Source organism: Triticum aestivum, chromosome 6B (assembly GCF_018294505.1).
Source record: "Triticum aestivum cultivar Chinese Spring chromosome 6B, IWGSC CS RefSeq v2.1, whole genome shotgun sequence".
Classification (NCBI taxonomy): domain Eukaryota; kingdom Viridiplantae; phylum Streptophyta; class Magnoliopsida; order Poales; family Poaceae; genus Triticum; species Triticum aestivum.
Genome location: NC_057810.1, coordinates 307,528,151 through 307,536,940, shown reverse-complemented (window position 1 = coordinate 307,536,940; position 8,790 = coordinate 307,528,151). Strand labels below are relative to the sequence as shown.

At 43.6% G+C, this 8,790-nt stretch overlaps 1 long non-coding RNA gene across 2 annotated transcripts; it reads left to right on the top strand.

Moving 5' to 3' along the window:
* Nucleotides 1-1,795: 1,795 nt before the first annotated feature.
* Nucleotides 1,796-6,187, top strand: LOC123134112 (uncharacterized). 2 transcript variants are annotated; one of them, XR_006465502.1, is made up of 3 exons: nt 1,796-2,053; nt 2,137-2,362; nt 5,297-6,187. It is a non-coding gene; the product is annotated as an uncharacterized lncRNA (long non-coding RNA). The 2 variants fall into 2 exon arrangements; XR_006465501.1 differs by having other exon boundaries at nt 3,128-6,187.
* The last annotated feature ends 2,603 nt before the right edge of the window (nt 6,188-8,790 follow it).

The window sequence follows — 8,790 nt, the reverse complement described above, 5'->3', positions numbered from 1 at the left end:
ACTTATAGCTCTTAGTGCATCCGTTGCATGGCAATCCCTACTCCTCGCATTGACATCAATTTCTTGGCATCTCCATAGCCCATTCATTAGCCGCGTCGATGTGAGACTTTCTCCCTTTTTGTCTTCTCCACATAAAACCTCCACCATCATATTCTATTCCACCTATAGTGCTATATCCAAGGCTTGCGCTCATGTATTGCGTGAGGGTTGAAAAAGCTGAAGCGCGTTAAAAAGTATGAACCAATTGCTTGGCTAAAACTGGGGTTGTGCATGATGGGAGCATTTTGTGTGACGAAAATGAAGCATGGCCAAACTATATGATTTTGTAGGGATAAGCTTTCTTTGGCTCTGTTATTTTGATAAGACATAGTTTCTTTATTAGTATGCTTGAAATATTATTGTTTTTATGTCAAATGATAGACTATTGCTTTGAATCACCCGTGTCTTAATATTCATGCCATGATTAGACATATGATCAAGATTATGCTAGGTAGCATTTCACATCAAAAATTATCTTTTTTATCATTTACCTACTCGAGGACGAGCAGAAATTAAGCTTGGGGATGCTGATACGTCTTCGTCGTATCTATAATTTTTGATTGTTCCATACCAATATTCTACAACTTTTATATACTTTTGGCAACTTTTTATACTATTTTTGGGACTAACATATTGATCCAGTGCCCAGTGCCAGTTCCTGTTTGTTGCATGTTTCATGTTTCGCAGAAACCCAATACCAAACGGAGTCCAAACGGGATAAAAACAGAGTCCAATAAATTTCAGCACTTAGTAGTAATTTTGCCTTACCAATTTCCACTTACCAAGAGCGCTTCACTCCCCGGCAACTGCACCAGAAAAGAGCCTTGATGACCCACAAGTATAGGGGATCAATCGTAGTCCTTTCGATAAGTAAGAGTGTGTAACATCTCAAAATTCTAAATTTTGGAATGTTATATTTAATAAATGATTATGATTGTTTGTTTGATTGTTGTGTGATTGATTGTGTAAAATTGTGTGGGAATCTAAACTTTTTAAAAGTTGAATGAGAGGGAATAAAAGGACTTTCCCAAAACATTCATCTTGCATTTTGATCTCCATGACTTCAAATTCATCACAAAACCCTAGAGTGAAGGTAATACGACTTCTTCTATTTAAAGAAATGAAAAGGGTTTCTAAAAAAGATTTGAATTCCAATTGAAAATAGTCCAACTCAGAAACTTAATGCCACTTAAGAATTTTCATGAGAGAAGATAATAGGACTTCTTAAAATTATATGAAATAGGGTGGGGAGTGATGAGGACCACTTTTAAAATTTATTCGAATCACTTTTGGAGAGTTTTTCCTTTGAGTTTGAAATTCATTTATTCAAATAAAATAAAAGAGAGAGGATAATATGACTTCCTCAATAACAATAGAGTTGGAGAAATTTTTAGAATACTATTTGGAGTTCTTCAAGCTTATTTGGTATTTATTTTATTTGCAAAAAGTGCATTAATTGCATTATGAAAAATATATTCAAAATAATGTGAGCAGGAATTATTGTCCACTATGCTCGATATATTCATTAGTGCTTTTAGAAACTTATGTGGTATTTATAGAAATTCATTTGAATTTGTTTGGATCTAAAATGTTTTTCTATAAGAAAAAAACTAAACACACACACACATAGGCACACACTCAGGCCTAGGAGCCAAGCCAGCCGCTCGCCAATTTGGCCCAGGCTTGTCTCGCGCGCCCGATTTCCTTCGCGTCGGCCGCCCGTCCTCGCTCGCGTTTCCCCGCTCCCGCTAACTGGTGGGACCCCCCACATTATCCCCAACCTCCAGCGTAGAGCAATGGAGGGACGCTGCGCTCGATGCCCAGACCAGCCAGCCGCTTCCCTCGCAGATGGGGCTTATCTGCAGCCACCAGAGCCTCTACCACGCCTATAAAACCCCTTGGACGCCCTCTCTCAATCCCGCCGTCTTGCATCATCCCCCGCCGCTCGCACTGGGTGCCCTCGCCGTTTGAATCTAGTCGAAGCCGAGCCGCTCCTCCGATGATTACGTCGCCGGTGATGCACCCGAGCCCTCGTTTTCTTTGTCAATTTATTCCCCTTGTCCGTGCGTAGCCGTTTGACATATTTTCTTCCCCTAGGATCCGCCGGAGAAGCCACCCACTCGATGCCGAGCCGCCAGAGCTCGCGCAACTCTCCAGAGCCCCACCATCTTCGTCCCGTCCCTTCCAGACAACGCCGACGCCCCGCGCCACCACTCCGCAAAAGCCCTCGACACGCCGGACCCCGCTGCCTCCTCCCCCCGCCGGAACCTGCCGGAGCCATCGTCCCGCTGACGCCGAGCCCCTACCAGACGCCGTTGCCTCTGTGAGTTGTCCCCTCATTCATTTAGATTAGTTTTATTTAATTCGAACCGGTACGCGGTTAACAACGAGTGTTGTTTAAAACATTTGGTTTTATTTTAAACCGACCAGCCGGTTCACTTAGTTTAGCCGCAGTGCGCCGTTTTTATTATTTACCAGTCCTTTGCTGGTTTAGCCTCGTAACACACACTTTTCAGCCAACCATAGGCCGCCACGTGGCCAGGGACCTTTGCGTGTTTATTTTGCTTCACTTTTGTTAGTCCCTGTAAATTGCCGATTAGTCCCTGATCTTAGAATAGCCACAACTTTTAAACTATAGGTCCAAATTCGATGAAACCAGCGGCAAATTCTTGTATCAATTAGATCTACCCAGAGGACCTATCTTTGCAAACTTTTGTATATTTAAAATTTGAATTGTTTTAAATTCAAATTTAAACTCTATTCGGCTATATCTCCTAAACCGTAGCCCTGTTTGAATTGATTTTTTTGCACTTTGTCACCATAGCTAAACCCTATGATTTGGACCATTGCCACAATATTTTTCACACAGCGGGATCTATCCATGGTTGTTTTATTACTATACCATGTATGCACATTATTTCACATCACTTTTTGAACCATTTGTCACATGTTGTTTTGCACTTACAAAATTTTGTGATGGTTGAGTGTGTTGGGTTTTCATTTAGGTTTTTTCAAGTGTTTTTGTTGTGCATGTTATTTTGGTTCTCTAAAGTGATTACTTATGTGAGTCTATTTACTTTGACAATAGATTGCCTGAAGTGCGAAGCAAATTACTATCATTCTCTAGAATTGAACCACTAGTAGCAAGGCAAGTTCATATTTGACCATACTTTTAATTACCTATGTTTTTTATATGCACTTAGTCCTTTGTGGTAGGATTGCATGGTAGGGATTTATGCCGAATGGCTATGAGCTTACCTAGTAGTTCCATTGAGGTAGGTCTAAACTATACAACCTTTGTCACCGTTGTGTAAGTTTGTTTTTTCCTCGCTGATGTAGACGTGGATTGGGAAGTGTTCACGGCGAGACATGAGTGACAAAGTAGTAATTAGGACCAAGACTTTTAAATGAACTACCTGGGCGGAATTGGTTTGGATGGTGGCGAAGTATAGTGGGAGCATGCATGGGAAATCTATGGTGGTGCACCACTAGTAGTCTGCCGCCCAGGCTCAAAGGGATCAAACATGTTTTCATGTCTAGAAGCTTACGTGTGCAGCCACAAGCCAATATGGGCTCTGGCTTAGTTGAGTAGTTAGTGTGACCTCTTCCGGGATAGGCTAGCCGATGTAGAATGAGTAGGTGTACCAGCCAATCCCTGGGTTAAGGGGAAAATACTTTTGAAAGACTAGGTCTCGGTCATCCTATTCTGAAACGCCAGGCAGTGCAAGAACTTCAAGGGAGGCGATTGAGTCTTGTGGGGAAAAGTGTGCAAACCTCTACAAAGTGTTAAAACCTAATCGATTAGCCATGTCCCCGGTTACGGACAACTTGGGCATCTAGTAGTGGAAATGTTGGGAGATCTCGTCACTCTTAATTTAAACAGTTGGGTTTTAAATGAAACTTTGGGAATGGACTGAGTTGGGTTTGCCAACTCATCCTAACCGGTGGGACCCCCAACTTATCGTCCCCAACCTCCCGCGCAGAGCACGGGAGGGATGCCACGCTCAGCGCCCGAACCCGCCGGCCGCTTCCCTCGTGGATGGGGCTTACCCGCTAGCCACCGAAGCCTCTACCGCGCCTATAAAACCCCTCGGACGCCCTCTCACAATCCCGCCATCTCGCATCATCCCTCGCCTCTTGCACTGGGCGCCCTCGCCGTTTGAATCTCTCCGGAGCAGTGCCACTGCACCGACGATTACGTCGTCGGTGGTGCACCCGAGCCCTAGTTTTCTTTGTCAATTTATTCCCCTTGTCAGTGCATATCCGTTTAACATATTTTCTTCCCCTAGGATCCGTCGGCGAAGCCACCCACTCGATGCCGAGCCGCCAGAGCTCACGCAACTCGCCGAAGCCCCGTCGTCTTTGCCCCGCCCCTTCCAGACCAAGCCGACACCCCACACCACCACTCCCCGGACGGCCTCGACACGCCGGACCCCGCCACCGGAACCCGCCGGAGCCGCCGCCCCTCCGACGCCAAGCCCCTGCCGGACACCGTTGCATCTATGAGCCGCCCCCTCGTTCATGTAGATTAGTTTTTTTAATTTGAACCGGTACGCGGTTAACTGCGAGTGTTGTTTAAAATGTTCGGTTTTATTTTAAATCGACCAGCCAGTAGTTTAGCCGCAGTGTGCCATTTTTATTATTTACTAGCCATTCGCTGGTTTACCCACGTAACACACACTTTTTAGCCAACCAGAGGCCGCCACGTGGCCAGGGACCTTTGTGTGTTTATTTTGCTTCACGGTTAGTCCCTCTAAATTGCCGATTAGTTCCTGATCTTAGAATAGCTACAACTTTTAAACCGTAGGTCCAAATTCAATGAAACCAATGGCAAATTCTTCGTATCGATTAGATCTACCCAGAGGACCTATCTTTGCAAACTTTTGTATTCAAAATTTGAATGTTTTAAATTCAAATTTAAACTCTATTCGGCTATATCTCCTAAACCATAGCCCCGTTTGAATTGATTCTTTTTGCACTTTGTCACCATAGCTTAACCCTATGACTTGGACTGTTGCCACAATATTTTTTACACGGCTGGGATCTATCCATGGTAGTTTTATTACTATGCCATGTATGCACATTATTTCACATCACTTTTCTAACCATTTGTCACATGTTGTTTTGCACTTAGAAATTTTTGTGATGGTTGAGTGTATTGGGTTTTCTTTTGGTTTTTTTCGAGTCTTTTTGTTGTGCATGTTATTTTGGTTCTCTGGAGTGATTGCTTATGTGAGTCCATTTACTTTGACGATAGATTGCCCGAAGTGTGAAGCAAATTACTATCATTCTCTAGAATTGAACCACCAGCACCAAGGCAAGTTCACATTTGACCATACTTTTAATTACCTATGTTTTCTTATATGCACTTAGTCCTTTGTGGTAGGATTGCATGGTAGGGATTTATGTCGAATGGCTATGCTCTTATCTAGTAGTTCGTTTGAGGTAGGTCTGAACTATACAACCTTTGTCACCACTGTGTACGTTTGTTTTTGCCTCGCTGATGTAGACGTGGATTGGGAAGTGGTCACGACGAGGCATGAGTGAAAAAGTAGTAACTAGGACCAAGACTTTTAAATGAACTACCTGGGCGAAATTGGTTTGAATGGTGGCGAAGTACATTGGGAGCATGCATGGGAAATCCATGGTGGTGCACCACTAGTGGTCTGTCGCCTAGGCTCAAACGAATCAAACGTGTTTTCATGTGTAGAAGCTTGCATGTGCAACTATAAGCCGATATGGGCTCTGGTTTAGTTGAGTAGTTAGTGTGACCTCTTCCGGGATAGGCTAGCAGATGTAGAATGAGTAGGTGTACCGGCCTATCCGTGGGTTAAGGGGAAATACTTTCGAAAGACTAGGTCTCGGTCATCCTATTCTCAAACGCTAGGCAGTGCGAGAACTTCAAGGGAGGCGATCGAGTCTTGTGGATAAAAGTGCACAGACCTTTGTAGAGTGTTAAAACCTAATCAATTAGCCGTATCCCGGTTACAGACAACTTGAGCATCTAGTAGTGGACATGTCGAGAGATCTCGTCACTCTTAATTTAAACAGTTGGGTTTTAAATGAAACTTTGGGAATGGATTTAGTTGGGTTTGCCAACTCATCCTATGCTATTACTGTAGTGGTAGAATAATATCTTTTATTCTAGGGAAAAACTAGCTTTATGCAAAACTGAACTTAGAGATTTCCACAAGCCAAATTGCATGTACAAATAGGTTCTTTATACTCTTATGATGTGACTTGCCAGTACATTCCATGTACTGACCTACAAGGCTGCAACGTCTTATGTTGCTAGAATTTCTATGACAAGTAAGAGTTACGTTTTAGGGTTACGGTCTACACTCAACTTGCCGTTGGCGTTGATGGGAATCCACACCCGTTTGATTGTTTCCGCTGAGACTTATGAGGTATATATCAGTTTTACGTTATTTATACATGTGATTGCACTTTGATATATACATTGATGTACTGTGCGTGGCAGCATACCGATCCAAGGATGGCACAGATACACATAGGCTTGACTGTTTGAGGTCGGGTCGCTACAGAGTGTTGAAGCCAACGAGGAGCAGAAGGAAATGACAAGTGGTTCTCAGCAAGGTATTTTCTGCATGCAATGAAATAGTCGATAACAGATAGTTTGATAGCAAGATAATTTGTAACAAGCAAGTAACAGTAATGCTAAATAATGTGCATCAAGGTAGCCCAATCCTTTCGTGGCAAAGGACATGCCAAAACAGTCTCTTATGGTAAGCAAAGCATTCTTTAGGGGACATGGGAATTTCATCATATCAGTTTCATCATGTTGATTTGGTTCGTGTTCGCTACTTTGATAATTTGATAAGTGGGTGGACCAGTGCTTAGGTGTTGTTCTTACTTGAACAAACCTCATACTTATGATTAACCCCCTCGCAAGCATCGCAACTATGAGAAAAGTATTACAATAAAAATCCAACCATAGCTTTAAACTTTGGATCCAAATCAGCCCCTTACGAAGTAGCGCATAAACTATAGTTTAAGCTTCTGTCACTCAAACCCATCATCTAATTACTACTCCACAATGCATACCGTTAGTCCGAAATATGGTGAAGTGCCATGTAGTCAACGTTCACATGACAACACTAAGGGAATCACAACATACATATCATCAAAATATCAAACACATATCAAGTTTACATGATTACTTGCAACATGACTTCTCCCATGACCTCAAGAACAAAAGTAACTACTCACAAATGATAATCATGCTCAAGATCAGAGGGGTATTAAATAGCATAATGGCCTGAACATATCATCTTCCACCAAATAAACCATATAGTAATCAACTACAAGATGTAATCAACACTACTAGTCACCCACAAGTACCAATCTAAGGTTCCGGTACAAAGATTGAACACAAGGGATGAACTAGGGTTTGAGAGGAGATGGTGCTGTTGAAGATGTTGATGGAGATGGCGCTCCCAAAGATGGGACAGTTGTTGGTGATGGCGATGACGATGATTTCCCCCTTCGGGAGGGAAGTTCCCTTGACGGAATCGCTCCACCGGAGGGCAAAAGTGCTCCTGCCCAAGTTCCGCCTCGAGATGGCAGCGCTTCATCCTGAAAGTCCTCTCCTTATTTTTTTTCTAGGTCAAAATGACTTATATACCAGAAGAGGGGCACCGGAGGTGGGCCTGGGAGGGCACAACCCACCAGGCCGCGCCTGGGCTCCCTAGCGCACCCAGGTGGGTTGTGCCCACCTGGTGGGCCCCCTCTGGTGGGCCCCCTCTGGTAGTTATTTGCTCTAATATTCTTCATATATTCCAGAACAATTCTCCGTAAATTTTCAGCCCCCTTTGGTAACTCTGACGTAGCTTTTTCAGGTCAGAATTCCAACTGCCGACATTCTCGCTCTTTGTGTAAACCTTGCATAATATGAGAGAAAAGGCATTAGAAATACTCTAAAAAGCATTATTATGCATAAAAACACTATAAATAACAGTAGGAAAACATGATGCAAAATGGACGTATCAATCATCATCAATAGAAACAAGAGCAGGACGTAGGGTTTTACCTCCATCAAGAGGGCCCGAACCTGAGTATACACCGTTAACTTCGTCTCCTGTCACTGATCCAAGATCCACAGCTCGGGACCCCCTACCCCGAGGTCTGCCGATTTGGCACTAACAACGCCTCCAGGCCACCAACCCCGCATACAGGATGTTTTTCACCACGTCAACTGCTCACCCACGTGCCTGTTCTCCCACGTCACACTATGCCCCCCTAACTATCAGCCTCTTTCTAGAGCGCGTCTATACCTCCCCTTTTTGTCCAGCTCTAGCCAGTGCCATGGGGACCACACGCCCGACGCCACGGTCGCCCACACAGCCTCCTGATACGTCTTCGACGTATCTATAATTATTGTTAAATGCTATTATATTATCAATTTTGTATGATTTGTATGCTATTTTATATTATTTTTTGGGCTAACCTATTAATTTAGGGCTTAGTGCTAGTCCATGTTTTTTGCTTGTTTTTGGTTTATAGAAAATCCATACCTACAGAAGTCCAAACACGATGAAACTTTTCGAGAACTTTTTCTTGCAAGAGACCCTATAAGCTTCGAGGGAAGATGAGAAGACCCACGAGGGCACCACAAGCCAAGGAGGGCACGACCTGGGGGTAGGGCATGCCACCGTGACTTGTGGGCCCCTTGTAGCTCCGTTTGCCCTCATTCTAGGCCTATAAATTCCTATATATTCAGAAACCCTCGAA